General features: G+C 44.7%; 1 protein-coding gene across 5 annotated transcripts in view; it reads left to right on the plus strand.

The window, feature by feature from the left end:
- Positions 1–264: 264 nt before the first annotated feature.
- The window catches only part of Rai14 (retinoic acid induced 14), a 143,241-nt gene continuing 125,987 nt past the window's right edge, over positions 265–17,518 (plus strand). For 3 of the 5 annotated variants that reach the window (XM_052743124.1, XM_052743127.1, XM_052743128.1), the window contains exon 1: positions 265–372. The gene's annotated coding sequence lies outside the window, so the exon portion shown is untranslated. Of the gene's footprint in view, positions 373–581; positions 1,456–17,518 lie in introns of those variants that run through there. The other 2 variants (XM_052743125.1, XM_052743126.1) reach the window with 2 other exon arrangements.

Raw genomic sequence — 17,518 nt, forward strand, 5'->3', positions numbered from 1 at the left:
GAGAGCACCTCCCGCAGGTCCGGGGAGCAGCGCCCGGGCCAGGTCACCTGACTCCGGGAATTTGGGGCCGAAGGGGGGTGGGAGTGGCTAGCACCTCCCTCCCGGAGCCCACGGGATCCAGGTCGGTGGGGGCCGGCGCCCGGTGGCCACGTGGTGGTGCTGCCTCTGCCCCCGCCCTGCCGGCGGAGCCCGGGAGCTGAGCGCCCACTGACCCCCGCGTCGGGAGGAGGAGGAGGGGGAGGAGGAGGAGGAGGAGGAGGGACCCAGCGCAGGAAGCCGAGCAGGAAGCGAGCCCGGCGGCCGCGCTTTCCTGGGGAAGCGGCGGGTGGGACGGCCAGCGGGGCCGGGAGCTGAGGCTGCCGCTTGGATGGGGTGAGTGGCGGCGGCGCCGAGCGGGGAGGCCCGGGTGCGGGGTGTGGGCTTGGTCCCCGCCTTTGTGTCTGGGGCTGCGGAGGGCGAGAGCGCGGGGCGGGAGTTACGGTCTTGGACACACAACCTTGGCCGCGGAAGACAGTTTGGGGTGGGGTGGGGTGGGGTGGGGTGGGGTGGGGTGGGGGAACCGGAGCGATGGTGGGGATCTAGCAGAAACAAGAGGACCGACCAAGTTAGGAGAGGGGGCTCGCCTCCTCCGGTGGTCTGGTGCGGTGCGGGGCAGAGGCGCGGGGTGTCCGCGGAGGGAGCGCGGGTGGGAATGAATGACCGGACCCCGGAGGACGGTGTGGGTGCACCCCCGGGGCAGCCTGTCCCACCTGCGTGCCCTGCCCAGAGTCCGGCTCCTGAATCCTTGCTCCTGGGCTCGACCCGCCTCTCCGCTGAACTTGGAAAAGCCGGGGAAGGAGGTGCGAGCGGGAGACGCCGGGTGGCCCCGGAGACCCACAGTCCGCTATTGTTCCTTTACGGACTCAAGGGAGCCGGTGAACTGGCGGGAGGACGAAGGCGAGACCACTCCCTGGCCCTGGCCCCCTGCCCCCCCACCCTCCTTGTCATTTTCCCCCACCACAGCTCCTAGGACGGCGGGGAGGAGGATGCTGGAGTTGGGGCACACTCCAGGCAGCTCTGGACATAGGTCGCCATCCGTTGCGACCCGTCTTGGGAGGGCGGGCATCCTTCCTTCAAGTCTCTCATCACTGCTGGCTTGGGCCGGTTTGTGTCTGCAATGTAGGTTCTGTAGTTTGCGGCGGTTTTTCATTTTGGATTTCGCGTCTCATTTTTGGGATGGGGTGGGGATGGGTGGTTTGAGTCTGGAAAGGCAACAGATGGGGGAATTAAACCAGATGGAACCCACTGTGACTTGAAGAGGCAGGGTGACCTCTCCAAGGCCTGAACTTTATATAAAGCCAGGCTTTCTTTTCCAAGGAGCCCAGCTCAGCGCAACTTTACTCCCAGTGACCAAGTGGTGCAGATGCAAGGCCGTTCACTTGGTACCTGCCGCTTCCCTTCACACTGGGCTCACAGGTGATTGACTGGGATCTGCGGTAGGAAGAATAGCGCGGAGCTGCCAGGGACCAGGAGGCTTTGCTCATTGTCTGTCTGGGGCATGAGATCTCAAGGCTATAAAGGCCGGCCTGGGGAGGAGGAACTAGTTTGTCCGTTAGTGGGGCTTTCATTAGCTCTTTTAGCGCGAACTTGCATCTCCTATGGGTTTGAACATAGTTGGGGGAAAAAAAACCCTGTGAATCCCGGGGAGGTTGGACTTTGATTGTTTTGTCCCACAAGTGCTTGTTTACACGTGTGACAGCAAGCTTTTTCTTTTTTTTTCTTTTTGTTAACTGATGGATTTAATTTTATCTTTTGTTAGCAATAACTTACCAGAGAGGCCTTTTCTCCTTTATGCTTCTGCGGCAGCCAATTTTCTATCAGAAGGAATCCAATTCTTGTTTAATATGGCCTGGGAGAGACATCTGGTGTTGGGTTGTCGGTTTTATCTCCATTCACGGAGATGCTTTACTAACGAATCTGTTGTAGTATTTACATCCTCAGATTTGCTTTTTATGACTTTAAAGGGCAGTGCAGGTGTACAGAGTACAGTTGAAAGATCTTTGTACGGTCATTGGGAAACTGAATAAGAATGGATGCCCCAGCCACTGGGGATTCGGTGAGAAAGAAATATGGTGGCCCCACACATTTGCTATCTCTAGACTGCCACTTCCTAAAGTATGTCCGGGGAAGATACAACTGCTGTCTCCCTTGTTTCTTGTTTGCTCTGTGTGTGTGTGTGTGTGTGTGTGTGTGTGTGTGTGTGTGTGTGTGTGTGTGTAAGGGAGGAGGGAGAATGGATGCATGTACATAGGTATGTATGTTTTTGCTCCGGCACCACAACATACTTGTGGAGGTCTGAGAACAACTAGTCAAGTCAGTTCGCTCCTACTGTGTGGGTTTGGGGAATTGAACTCGGGTCTTCAGGCTTGGCAGGAAGTGCCTTTACCCGCTGAGAAAACCAGACCCTTTGTTCCTTTTTTAATGTTACTGGCTATCGATCTCAGAGCCAGTCAAACTCCGGGCCTGTAGTGTGCTAAGCTGGGCTCTACCACCCCACCGTGTTAAAACCGACCCCCGCTGCCACACAACTTTACAGGTAAAAGAAACTGAGGTTTGGAGTTGAGACAGCTGGGTCTTGGTTTGAACAGGATGCAGTCTTGACTTTTCCTCTCTTCCTTTCCTAACCTGCTTGTCTTCCAAAATAGAAATAAAAATGAAATATTTCAAAGATAAACAAAAATGGAGCGTAGTAAGGCATCGGCCTTTCCACTACGTAGGTATGATAACAAAGGACAACACATACTTTTTCTGTCCCTTCTTCTCTGCTTCTAGCCTCGGGTAAGCAGGGATGAGGTAAGCACTTAGTACATACATAGTTTCCAAGCGTGCTCCGTACTCCTGTGTGCCTATAAAAACTCATGAACATTTATGTGTACAGTTTTACATTAATGGCATAATTCTGCATACCTACAGCTTGCTTCTTTAATAATTATTTTGTTTGTTTTAGATCCATGTAGGTCTTTACTCACAGTGGCTATTATAGGCAAATCTCATAGGTGAATAATATAGTATATTCATCCCCCTATCAAGTAAAAATTGGTTTCTAGGGCTTAATGGTTAAAGGCACCCTTTTAGCTGAGGGAGAGTCCACTGCACGCATGCATGCATGTATTCATTCATTCATTTATTTATATAATTGGTTACTGTGGCATGCTGTGTTGTAGCAGTCCACATCCTGAGACAGACTCCCGTGCTCACAGATTCTCTGTGCAGCCAGTTGCTGGGATAGTGAGCTCTTGGAAGGCTGCTTGCATTATTTCATTCATTTCTCAGAGAATATTTAAGTTCTTTCTCAGCCATCTGTTAGATAAAAAAGTGAAAGTGATTACTTTTAAACTAAATATTTAGGACTAGTTAGTTGGCTGGATTGTTTTGTTTGGGTTTTCTTATTCTTTTTTTTCTTTATTTCTTATTATTTTATTTCTTATTCTTTATTTTCTTATTTTTCTTATTTCTTAATAATATTAACTATTACTAATAAGAATAGTTCATCATATTGCTGAGTTTGGTCTAGCTGTGCTAAAGGCTTGTTGGTCCTCTGATCTGGGATTACTCACTCCGTTTCCTCTTCCTCGTTTCTTCCTTTTCAGGCCTGTGGGTTTAAGTACGCATGAGCAGAGGCAGGTCTCGGCTCTGTGAAAGTGTGGCTGTGTTAACGGCATGACTTGTCCCAACTCCTCAAAGATGAGTTAGGCACGCGACACATTGGCCTCCGTGTTATTCCTTCAGATTTTGAGGTGCATTCTGGCCCCCGAGTTCTTGCCTTTGATGTCCCTTCTTCCTGGAGCTCATCTCCCCTACCTGGACTGTGGCCTTTTCCCCTGAGGTGGTTTCTCAGACACTCCCGCCCAGTATATCCTGCAACCTCTTCCCTGTATTGTGTCCCTGTGTGGCCCCTGTCCATTTCTACCTTGCCTTATATGTTAGTTCAGGTTAGCACTGTCTTCCTGTACTAGAGTACAGATCTAGGAGGACAAGAGTTTTGTATCATTTTTAATTACTGTCCCATGAGTATCATGAACAGTGTTGATACATAGTAGTTACTCACATTGGATAAGTATAAATGAGTATAAGGTGCTTTTCATTGAATCGGGGTGTAACTGTGCAGTCCTGGTTGGCCAGGAACTTGTTATGTGGACTAGATTGGTCTTTAACTCATGCCTGCCTGTGCACACGGTACAGAGTTACAGACACGTGGCACCAAGCCCACCTATCAATATTATGCTTTATTGATATAAATATCAATATTTTGTTTAACTTTCCTACTTGGTATTTTTTGCCTCCGCTTTCTTCTGCCCATGTTAGACATTTTGAGGGTGTTAGATGTTCTCTGTAGTACCCCAATGTCACTTACAGGTTCTAATGGGATAAAAGAAACAAACGAAAAAATCAATCTTACAAAGCATCCACTCTGTTTCACTGTATAACTTAGCCGACAGAGTCCTTGTGTCTTGAGGTATTTTTCACCCCAATGTTTGGCCTTAATCTAAATTCAAAGGAAGAACAAGGAACATGATGCCTGGCCACATACTCATCTCTCATTTTTCTTGACAGCCTGGTCTTCCCAGTGATACTGATGTGAAAGGGGCTGACCTTCCCCCCTCCACACACACACACACACACACACACACACACACACACACAAACACAGAGCATCTCTCCAAATATGTCTTCACAGTCACCAGCAACACCAGACAATGAACATCTAAGAACAGAAAAGCATCTCCCTGACGTGCTACAGAGGGGTGTCCGAATCACTCTCAAATGCCTTCATTGGGAGGATTGTGCAATGGGGCCTTTTTTATGGTGGAGGGAAGACGGTCCTCTGAAGGTCTTAGAGCAGTCAGTGTGCAGCAGGGACCTGAAAGTACCCAGGGTTAGAAGAGTCACATCAGAAGGGCCTTAATTCATGGTACAGACAACATTCGCTGCACAGTGCAGGCTTTATTTTGCTGGGAGCCAACTGAATTTTCTCTACTGTGGGTGATGAGTATAGGAGTTGACAGAACAAAGCTACATGTGTCGAAGGCCTTTGTGTGTTTTAAAAGCGGGTAGGGAAAGGACTCTAATTTTTCTGTTTCAGTATATAGGTAATCGATACTGACAAGCATCCTTAAGATACGACTAGAATGTTGAATTACAACCATTTTGTCCTCTGAAGTAAAGTGACAGTGAACTGATCAGTATGGTTTAGTTTGAGATGGACTTGGTTAACCAAAAGCAGGAGATCATTAGTGAGATGCTAAGTGAAGAGATTTCTCCTCTTGGTTGATAGTTGCAGGCAGTACCACAAGAGTTAGAAAAGGATTGCTCACCGCATTTCCCATTTTCTAACTCCTGCCTTCTGTAGGGAAGAAAAAAAAAAGAAAAACTGACTTGCTGATGGATTATCATTCAATTTAGCCAGCATTTTAAAAAGGGGCTCTACTGACTTCATAGTGCGTTTAAAAACAAAACCTTTGTTGAAGTTAAGTGCGCCTCTTCAGCTTTATATTCAGGGAGTCCAAGCGATCTCTACCACAAGGTGCATGGTTAGTATTTACTGAACAACATGTATGAGCATGTCATTAAACACATAACCGTAACCATGAGACATAAAGCCATCTAGGTTAGAGGTGAGTTTAAAAGAGAATCACCGAACAGTGCAGACCGCAGCAGACGCATGTTGGAGTTGAGATGATGCGCAGGAAACCCCCTCCCCCCGGCCCTTGGAGAAGCTTGTCCTTTGTGTCTCCACGTCACCGCCAGCTGTGTTTTGGTGGTTCCTGTCATCTTATCTGCCTGTACCTGAGATGTGCTCTAATCCTTCTGTAGTAACTGGACTTCGCTGAAAAGTGCCTTGTCTTGTCATATAACTCCATGCCCATTGTTCACCCTGGACATGTTTATCATAATTAGTTCACCCTGGTATTAAACAAGCCATCTAAATCTATTATTTCATGTGTGGAGGTGTTTTGCCTGCATGTATGTGTGTACATCACATGCATGCAGTGCCTCTAGAGACCAGAAGAGGGCGCTGGATCCTCCTGGAACTGAAGTTACGGGCAGTTTGGACCCCCCAACCCCCATCCCAGTGGGTGCTGGGAACCCAGTTCAGGTCTTCCGGGAGAGAACAAGTTCACTTAACCACTGGGCCATCTTTCTAGCCCAATTACTCTTTTCTTAAATTTGTATTGTGAATAACAAAGTTTACAATAAAGCAGTGTATGTAGTACATCAGTTTTCTCTACTGTCAAAAACCCAATTAAAGAATACTCACATTTCAGTATTGCTCTTTTGTTATGAATAAGAACAAAATCACCCCTCCCCCAGCTCTGAGTTTACAGTTCTCTTGTTCAGCCATCAGGGTGCAGAGATTATGTAACCATACCCAGCCCTATATTTTCTTTACGATTTCTAGATGAGTTCAGTTTGCTTAATCAAGAACTTTTATTTTTAACCTCTACCCTCCCTGCTTTTTTTGTTTGTTGTTGTTTTAAACTTCCACCACATCTTTCCTGTTGCTGGTGCTGGCTGATGTTCCAGAACCTTCGCCAGGAAAGGAAGCTCTGGCAGAGCTCTCTGGACCAGTGGAAAGCACCAAGAAAGGCTCCCTTTACACTTGGGCAGCAAGGAGCTCTTTTCCTCCAAAAGGAATCTGTCCTTCAAACCAAAGACCTTGTTGCGGTAATCCTGGAATACTCTGCCGCTGTCGACGGGCACTTCTGCACATCAGATGCAGGCTTTGGACCAGTTTTCCATGGAGGAAATTGGCTTATTTCCAGTGACGCTGTATGCTCAAAAATGTTTCTTTTTTTTTTAATCAGTTTTAAGAGGCTTGTGGACCTTGGTGCTCTAAGGCAATTTCTGAACCTTCTTTGGAATGAATACTCAGATCCTTGAGAACCCAAATCCATGGAATGTACCTGGAAATCCTTGGTGTGTTTATGCCACTTCTCAGGGGAGTCTGTTTTCTATCATGTACCTCCACTCCTCAGGAAGGGTTGATAACCCGCCATGTATGTATGCCAAGAAGAACTAATTGTGGGTTCTACAACCGCACTTGGAAAACTAGTCACTGGTTGCCACATAGCCAGTCCACACACTGTTGGCCACTTTTTAAGAACTAGTTCCATTGGATGTAGTATGATGCCATTTAGGACAACTGAATTGTGGCTCTGGGCGGCTGGTTAGATGGCTCCTGGGTAGAGGCCCTTGCTACCAAGCCTGACCATCTGGTGTAAGTCGTCCTCTGACCTGTACATGCATACATAGCCTGGTATGTACCCCCTTCTCCCACCCAAAAAAAAAAAAGTTTTCAAAAGTTATTACAAAGAAGAAAAACAGTTGTTCTGTGGTATGACTGTTTCCTGAAGGACTGAAGAATTCTAAAAATTGAGCTCTAATTCCTTATCCAAGGGTATAACATTCCTTGGTCTGGAATTGGGCCTGTGCTGTCTTTGTTCACCTATAGGCAGCAGGTCCCTGTTTTCTCTCTGAGGAGGCACTGGGGGGCAACATGAACCTTATCTGATCACATTTAGCCCATTGCAGGAACATCCCAACTTGCCCCCTCCCTCTCTCTCTGGTTCGAGCTAACCCTGTCCTCCTCGCCAGCAGAGGCTGTCTCAGCAAACCCGCGTGGGATATAGGGCCACATTCCCTCACTGGTAGGCTGGCTCTCTGTTAGGGGGCTGCTCTTGCTCTTTACCTCCTCCTGTGAAACTTCCACACACAAGAGGAGAGCACTGCCATTGTGAACCACACTCTATAGAGGAAACATGCCCACGGTGACGTCTCAAACTACCACCTTAAAAACGTGCACCAGTCAGAGGTTAGCCCGCATGTAACCATGCTCTCTCAGCAGCACAAGTGCGTTGACCTGAGCGCCTTGTCTGGCAGGCACCTTGCTGCTTGGCTCAACGTGAATAAGGTCAAGGCCGGTCTTAGTCTGATCTTGGGGTGTGGTCGGATTTCTCACAAGGGGCAAAGATTGATGGGAGAGTCCAGTGTTTGAAGGTCCCAGAATGACAAGCCCTGCCCTCATGGACTCAGAATTTCAAGGGTTCAGCGTGTTCACAGTCTGTGGTGGATTGTTGGTGGTTGGACTGAGTAGCGGCGAGAACTCATTCTGCAGAGGATGCTGAGACCCAGGGAAATGAAAATAACTACTTGGGCAGTATGTGCCAGAACTAGACATGATCTTAGTTCTGACTGCTCACAACACTGGGCTCCTAAACATACGTGTGTGTGTGTGTGTGTGTGTCTGTCTGTCTGTCTGTCTGTCTCCTGGACACAGATTAGGACTTGGGAGTCCTGCACACAGCTAATTATTGTGGCAAACGCAGACTTGTTTGACCTGGGCAAGCTACTTTCAAGAACACATAAAAATTGGGAGTCTCAGGGGAGGCAAATGTTATTGAATGTGAAGGACAGAAACGATGTGGAACTCAAACCCTTAGCAGCCTGCTGACTGAGGGAAGCACATAAATCTCTCACACATTTTCCAGGAGTTAGCAGGTTCTGTTCGGAGTCATAATTGGACAGGAATGTTCAAGTGATCTGAACGTCCCCTCCCATGAATGAATGTTCACCCACTGATGATGGAAGACTTCTCAGAACTGAGGGTGTGCTGCTGAGAGAGGCAGCCAAGGCACGGTGGCCCCCTCCCAGCCACCAGCCAGACAGTCAGTCACAAAGAAACTAAGATGGAGCTCCTCCAGACAGGCCAGAGTCCCCGGAGCGGCTCCGTAACCTTCTTGAGCCTTGTCAGAAGGTTGTAACACTGGACATGGGGTTGAATATAGTCTCTCCTTTTTCTCAACAGAAAATCTTCAGGCTCCCACAGGCATCTTGGGAGAAAGTTGTTTCATATGCTCTCAGAATCCTTTTAGACCTTTGTTTAGAGATGCAGCCAGATCCTTAAATTTTCGTTGGGGGGGCTAGTAGCATTTTTCTCTTGAAATTTACCTTATGAACTTTTTGCTGTTGTTAAATTAGAAAAAAATACTGTTTAGAATAGGATAGGGGCAGTAGCTGATATCCAAGATCAACCTTTCTATAGTATAGGAGATTCTTAGAGTTTTGTAGTGTTTTTTTTTTTTTTTTTTAAGTCGTGGACTTATAAGCGATCTTGACGGATTCTCATTCTTTCGATGCAACTTTATTCAGTGTTTGTGGGAAATTTGACCTTTTCTTTCCCTCCTTTTCTTGTTGCTCAAAGCCAGCGGCAGGCACAGTTCGAGGATCCCCTCCAAATGACACCTCGCTAAAGCTTGTGCTTGGGCCAGTCTGCTGATGGCGGTGATGGAAGCTTGCTTCCTTCCTCTGCCCTCGCCTCCCCTGATTACTTTAAGTGCATACCCCCTAGAGCCAAGGGGGTTTGAGTCCCCTGACAGTCAGAGTGAGTGTTTATATCCACGGTGGCAGAAGAAACAGAAGATGCAGCCCATGTAATCATGTCACTATCTGCTTTGGGCCAAGGTGGACGGACGCCTGCAGGCTGTGGGCACTTCTGTATGTGGCAGGATTCACCACCCTTCCCCTGCCATGCCCTTGTCTTGTTGGGCAGTTTTTCTAGAATTACCCTTAAAAAACAATGCTTTTCACTATCTTGAAGAATTACAGTATCTTTACAGCATTGAACTTATACATATGTTGGAGAGAATTGTACAAGACAATATAATTTCTTCAGGCATAGAAATGTCCTGACCATAGGAGTATGTTAAGGATCAGACATTTCAGTTTTCTGAACTGTTGGCAAAAACGTGGGACCTTCCACCCTAGTCTGTGCTTCTCAGCTGAGTTATAAAAAGGGCGCTTCCACTTCTCTGTCTTTATATTTTCTCTGAGGGTCAGTTGGTATCCTCAGCAAAGCTAAGTGGAGAAGGATTTGATTTGCAGTCTCAATAAAATTATTGGTTAAGCTTATGCTGCATGATGAGAAGATGGGGATGCAGGAGGGAGGGAGCTGCCAGACCGAGCATCCTTTACACAGTGGTCCATATGGGCTCCTAAGATGGAGCTGTCTCCTGCCAGCTGCCATTCTAGGATTCTTCCGCCTTTTGAGGCAACTCAACTTTTTTTCTTTTTTAAGTACTAAGAAGGTGTATCTGGCTAAGCTTTATTTTTAAGTGTTGTCTAATATGAAACCCAGAGTCATGTTGGGCTCAAAAATTGAACTTTGTTATTGTTGTTGATAAATGTTGCCACTTGGGCCGGATAAAAGTTTCTATCCTATAGTTTTCTAATCTGGTAACTGAAAATGATAATGCCACTTAATTCAGAAGTGATTGTATTAAATGAGGTAGTCCTCACTTGTAATACAATTTAAAAAAGAAAAAAATATTTCAGAGCTGTCATTTCAGTCCCAGCTACCTGAACTGTGGCTTGGCATCCCCCAGCAACCAAATGTAAGATTTGTGGAAAATGTACCAACAAAGAAGGGTTTCTGAATGCACAGTGACCTAAAATTAGTTAAAAAACAAACACAAAATGACTCTGAGGTGTCTTGCGCAACACTCACCCATAATGTACTGCACCAGTTCACGGTGGCCTTGGTTTTGCACTGTGCATGGCGTCCCACCAACCAACACCATTGATCACGGCCTGAAACGGCGTGGCTCAGACTCAGGGATATTACATGTTATGAATTGCAGTGTCAGACTGTACATGCACACTTTTCTGCTCTCACAGAAACATACGGGCTTAATTATGAAAAACAAATCACTCCTCAGCATCTGTCAAATCAGTGTATCTTTGTGTTATCTTGTATTAGAATGTTTGGTCTTAAAAACAAATTAGTTGCTGATTTGAGTTCCACTTAAAGAAAATTACTAAATGATTTTTGGCTTGGGATTAGGACAGTTTCCAACATTTATGAAGTGACTCTAAACATAGTCCGTCGTTTTGTGCCGTGTATTTATGCAAAGTGATGTTTTCAGCATCTAGCAATTATAAAATTGAAATATCAATCAACTCTAAAAACCATTGGAGATGCTCTGAGTCCCGCAGTGTCAAATGTTCAGCCAAGATTTAGTTCTTCATGTAAAAATGAATAAGCACACCCATCTCATTAGTGTGTAGATTTGTTTTTCATTAACAGTGGTAAAATTATATGAATATATAAGAGTTTTAAAAAATTTCCTTATGATTTGTCGGTGTATACTTTTTTTATATACCTATTTTGTTACTAGGATCTCAAAAGTTTTTCTCACATAAAAGGGTTGCAAATATAAAAAGTTGAAGCCCTGATTTAGGTAAATGACACTTATTTTGACTGTTATGGCATGTTATGGCTCTCTGCCAACCTCCTAGAGAACTGTGACTATATTGACAAAGATAATTATTCTTGCCATTAATAATCTATAGCAATAAGGATTGTCCCATATGCTGATGTGACACAGGATGATTCAGATATGTTCCTGTTTTCTTTTATTTGTGTACTTCTATTACATCTTTATATAATTCGAACAATGTAAAGATGACTGATTTTTAAGTTGCCTTAAGAAGTTCCTCAGAGAACTTGTCTTGCTTCAACCACCATGTACATGTAGTAGTAAAATCCTGTTTAAATTAAACATGGCGGCACTCAGAATGAAGTGAATGCAGAGGTACATTCCATATTGAGTGCTTTGGAAAAAACCCCCACCTGTCCAATTCGTAATAGAGAAAAATAGAGATGTAGTTTTTGAATAGTACAGTATTGGGGGTAATGGTTTAACATGCATAGATTGGATGTCTGAGTGCTAAGTAGAATAAAATTGTCAGTCATTTATTCCTTCTCTCTGTGTCTGAGGAAGCCTTTTAAACTACAGCTTAAGCCGGGCGGTCGGGAGGCAGAGGCAGGCGGATCTCTGTGAGTTTGAGGCCAGCCTGGGCTACCAAGTGAGTCCCAGGAAAGGTGCAAAGCTACACAGAGAAACCCTGTCTCGAAAAACCAAAAAAAACAAAAACAAAAACAAAACACTAACTTGCAATATTTAGTAAATTAATAAAATTAAGATGTGGAGATAACGTTAAAGCTGGTGGCATGTACCTTTTTTTGTTTAATTTTTATCCTGCCTTAGTAATAATAAAGTGAAATGCTTTTATATGTAGTCCGTGGGAAAAAGTGTAAATTGTCACCAACAGAGACTCATGTCCCAAATAGAGGTTACATGGACAATTTTAGATTCTTTATAACGTTATAAAATGAGTAATGCATTCAAATGCTCTCATTTCTAATATATAATTAATACAGCATTTATTAGTGATAACCGCAGGTGAACAGTTCTTTTTCCACAAAACCTGAGTGTTTCCCATTTCTGGTGTATCTTGGTTTGCACCAGTTACGTCTCAAATGTTCAGTGGCAATCTGTGGCTAGTGGCCATAGTATCGGGCCGCACGGGCTAAGTAAGATTCCTTCATCCAGATGTGGTAGCGAGCATCACCTGCCACCTAGACACTGCCAGTCACCTAGAGCCACTGGGGGTGTGGCTCAGTAGTAGAGCTTTTACTTAGAATGCGTGAGGTCCAAGTTCCATGCATAGGACACAAAAGACAACAGTGCTTTTGCTGGGTCCATGTCTGACTAAGCTTCCCCACTGGTCTTGGATTTTCACGTCAGCTTCAAGCTATACAGACGCTACATGGTATAATGTGTATACTGGACAGATGAGTTCTGAGTGTGCAAGTCTGTCTTCCTGTTTTTGTGCAAGTACACTAGGCCACATGGACTCTTAAAAAAAACAAGGCTTATTTTATTTTGTAAGCAATAGCTCTGTGATTCCCCATTTCTACATGAGCTGTTTGCCTGTCCTTGGTAATCCAGTATGTAAAATAGGAGTATGACATCATAGATGTCTTCTTTCTCATTTCTGTCTATCCACGTTAATAGCAAGGCCTTGAGTAGTTATCTAAACCCTTGTAGCATCATGTACAAGGTATGTAGGTTTGTGGCTGTGTAATCAATTGGGAGGACATTTTAAATCATAGTTCCATCGTGGAAGTATCTTTCATATTAAAAGCTATTTGCCTTTATGGTGGAGCACATGGACTTTCCAGCTAGAGAGCCCTTGTGCTCGGCTAGGCTGGGATAAGAGTTGTTTGAACTCAGTCTTCAAATGTCCAGGTGTGATAGTTGGGGTAGCAGAAATCATTTGGGGATTCTTCATCCATTCCCTTTCTCCTGCTCCCAGTTTTTGTCATTCAGAGAACTCATTTATAACATGTATGCGTCCCTTATTCCGACAAGTACTTAAGGTACCCCATGACTGGGTAAAGAGATTTCACAGCCCAACTGGAGCCGCCGTGATCACTGTAGGTGACATTGCTAACGTTGCCACTCATGGATGGCCCAGGTTGTCTCTGTTGTGGAACTGAGTCAGAGAACGGATGAAATAATGCGGTTAGCCAACTTTTGGCAACAACATCTTTTTAAAGATTAAAACCAAGGCACTAAATATAACCATGAGTAGAGCCGTCTCCTCACTCACTGTGAAGATAGTTTTCACAACCAAACCCTTTGCATATGGAACTGCTTTTTTTTACTTTCTGCATTTGATATTTTTAGAAGCAGCTCTGCTGAGGAGTTATTGATAGTCTGTCATGATACATCACCGACTTGAGCATACAAGTCAGGGACTTAATCAATTGATAACGCTGTGCAAGCCCCCCTGCTCTTTGCAGTCACTCCCTGTCACCAGCCAGTCCCAGGCAACCACTAGTCCACTTTGGTCTATTACGTTGCCTTTCTCAGACGTGTCATAGACGTAGAATCGTGTGCCATGTGGTCGTGTCTGCCTTCGCATAATGCTTCTGAGCCTCACCCATACTGGACCCTGGCAAGCAGCTATGCTCACCACGGTATGGTCACACCACCAGACGGCACTCTTGGGAGGCAGCTGGACTCAGCACCATGTTGTCAGCACAGCCCCATACTGTACCATGCATGCATGCACAGTACACTCCAGCTTACTGCTGCCAGTGTTTCCCTATAGAGAAACGTCAGGCTTTGTTTACTTGAGTTTTACTTCAGAAATACAGATCAAATGGTAGGGTTATGTTTAACTTTTAAGGCACCCACCAGACTGCTCTACATCGTTACCGTATATTTTGCATTTGTTTTCTCACTGTCACTATTAATTGTTAAGATCGCACAGGAAAATATTATCAATTTAATTTATTTTTGAGTCAGTCTCGCTAGGGAGGCCCAGTTGATCTTGAACTCCCGATTCTCCTATTTCAGCCTCTCTGGTGCTAGGACTCCAGGTATGTCCCATCGAACCCAGCAGCAGACCTAATTTCTTTTTAACTTGATATGCAAGATGAATAAAATTTAAGGAATGGACCCCAAAGGAAGGAGCCAAGGAGCCTTTGCACCCATGGGTGCCTGTGCCTTCAGATACCTGGACATTGAGGGTTGGTTCTAGATCTCTACAGGCAGTTATTCCCTTAAGAGGGGACCATGGTGATGTGCTTAGAAGGTGATATTGAAGTGAGAGCATCAAAACAGTTCCATTGAGAACATTTGAGAGACCTTGAAACTGGCCTTCCTCTAAGGGATCGTCACATCACGTTTCTTAGTCTAGAAAGATCTTTTGCATCGCAGAGATAGCTTGTCTTGTTAAGCCTGTGTCTTTGAAAGCAGATGGATTTAGGGCAGGAGGTAACCTTGGGACTTCTCGGTAGGCTCAACTGGAGCATGAGTAGCTGGTTTGACAGAGCAGATAGCGAAGCTGCCAGAGCCACGGGCAGTTTCACATCAGTGCCTGTGGCTCTGGCTGACTCATGGACTGAGATTAGCTTTAGTAGATGTCAGGATTTATTTCCAAAGAAGAGAGATATATTTGGTTCTCAAAAGAAAAAAAAAATGTCATCTCCTGGAGAGATGCAAGTTGTGAATAGAAGATTAATGTTCTCCCGAGAGTTTTAGTGCAAGGTTGTTTTGATGTAATATCACAATGACATTTATGATCCTAAAAGAATGTGCTCATTTATTTTCTGTGAAAAAAAAAATGTGAACTATTAGAGTATCTTAGAAAGATCCCTTTGCCAACATGAAATTCCCTTTGAAAATTATTTAAGAGATTAAAAAAATTTAACTGATATACTTTATTGAATGCTGTGTGATATTCTGGTATATGTGTTCAATGTGAGTGGCTAAATCCGAGTTACTGGCGTAGTCATGAACTTAAACATTTCTTAACTTATTAATCATTTGGATAATATTTTTAAAACCTGTACTTTATTCATAAGTGAGATAACATATGTGAAAGCACCCAGCCCATAGTTAATGCACAGGAACATTTGCTCATTTATATATTCATATATATCTATCTGATTTGGTGAACTAATTAGATTTATGAGATCTCATCATAAACTTTGTGTTGTGCCCAATTGCCTGAAAAGTGGTTAGTATATTATTGTTCTCACTATTACAGATTTTAAAAAGTTCCAGGCTCAGTTTCAGTGGCTAAATACTTTGAATTCAGAACGTAGAATGTCCAATTCCTTTTTTTTTTTTTTTGACATTCTACTGCTGAATCACACTCCTAGCCCAGAACATCCATTCTCAGAAAATTTGAAAAAAGATAAGGTGAGATTTAAAGTTAAGTCATTTTCCCTTTTCTCTCCATACCTCTCTTACTTCCCCCATCTTCCTGCCATGGTTTAGGATCTCTGTTAAGAGTCTTGCCTCGTTGATGGGTGGTGGTGGTGCAAGTACTCTGCCTCCAGCCCTCGGGAGGCAGAGGCAGGTGATCTCTGTGAGTTTGAGGGCAGCCTGGTCTACAGAGTGAGTTCCTGGATAGCCAGGCCTACACAGAGAATCCTTGTCTTAAAAAAACAAAACAAAACACAGAGTCCTGTTTTGATACAACTGGAGCTGTGGAGGAATGGGATAAAGAAGTCTCAAGTTCAGTACGACAGCCATACAGTACTGTATTCTCTGAGCCTGACAAGTAAGGGCTGAATCTTGTCCTTGAGATCTTTCAAGGGGTATTAAAGGTTGGACTGTGTGCCCCAAATTCATATGCTGATGTCTAAATCTCAAGTACTTCGGAGTATGACTGTATTTAGAGATGCAGTTAACAGAGGTAGTTAAAGCTAAACAAAGTTATATGGTCAGGCCTCATCCAAGAGCAGTAGTGTCCTCTGAAGAGACAGTTTAGGCCACAGACACACAGAGGAAGGCCAAATGAAAACAAAGAAGATGGCCATCCACAAGCCCAAGGGAGAGGCCTCAGAATGGAACCAACCTGCCTACATTTAGGCCGAAGTTTCTCTCCTGACTGCCTGTTCCCAAATACCCAGCAGCTGCTTCTTAAATAATTTGACTCTGAGGCTTGAAAATGCTCAGCCAGTAGCTCAGGCTTATTACTGACCAGCTCTTACACTTAAATTAACCCATAATTCTTATCTATGTTTAGCCATGTGGCTTGGTACCTTTTCTCAGTACAGCATTCTCATCTTGCTTCCTCTGCATCTGGCTGGCTGGTGACTCCTGACTCCACCCTTCCTCTTCCCAGAATTCTCCTAGTCTAATCACCCTGCCTATACTTCCTGCCTGTCCACTGGCCAATCAGCCTTTGATTAAATCAATTCAAATGACAAATCTTTACAGTGTACAAGAACATTATTCCATAGCGCCTACACCTTTCCACTGGGCTTGTAGGGCTGTAAGGACTACGTCTCTGTTAAGCCACGTATGGTCCTCTGTGGCTTTGTCATGGCCGGTGCCTGCAGAGCAGTAGAAGGGACCATTGAAAACTCATCTCTTCCCCTAACACTTGAATCCTGTGGGTTCTCCAGAGGAAGGTGGCCTTGCTGGTCTCTGGTTCTTGCTTCTCTGATAGGCTGTCAGCTTTTCCCTGTCCCTTGTTTGTTCGTCTAATCTACCCTTTGACAGAGATCTGAGACAACACCCTACTATCTGTAGCTAGTTATCTGCATGTAACACATAGGAAACACATCGACACACAGGTAGAGTCCAGCACTCAAACTGATTGCAATATGGAGGCAACTTCTTCATTCTCAGAAGTGTAGGCCAGCTTCTCTCACCCCTTTTATATTCTTTTTTTTTTAAGATTTATTTATTTATTATGTTTACAGTGTTCTGCCTGCACATTTGTCTGTAGGTCAGAGGGTGCCAGATCTCATTACAGATGGTTGTGAGCCACCATGTGGGTGCTGGGAATTGAACTCAGGACCTCTGGAAGAACAGCCAGTGCTCTTAACCGCTGAGCCATCTCTTCAGCCCTCTCTCACCCTTTTTAGATGCTCCAGGTGTGACTCCACCATCTGTCTAATTTTTCCAGATGCCATTCGAGTCTCCCTCATGAGGCCAAGTAGACATGGTGGGAATCTCGCTGCCTAGTTTTTTGCTTTTGGGTTTTTTTTTTTTTTCCAACAAAAGACCCTTCCAGTCTCTGTTTTCTGACCCTTTTCTCTGCACGTGAAGAAGGGGTTCAAGGTCGCTGCCACCAGTTTTCTGCTAAAACCCTAATTCCTTTGGAAACT

Source organism: Peromyscus californicus, unplaced genomic scaffold (assembly GCF_007827085.1).
Source record: "Peromyscus californicus insignis strain IS unplaced genomic scaffold, ASM782708v3 Scaffold_18__1_contigs__length_77618521, whole genome shotgun sequence".
Lineage (NCBI taxonomy): Eukaryota > Metazoa > Chordata > Mammalia > Rodentia > Cricetidae > Peromyscus > Peromyscus californicus.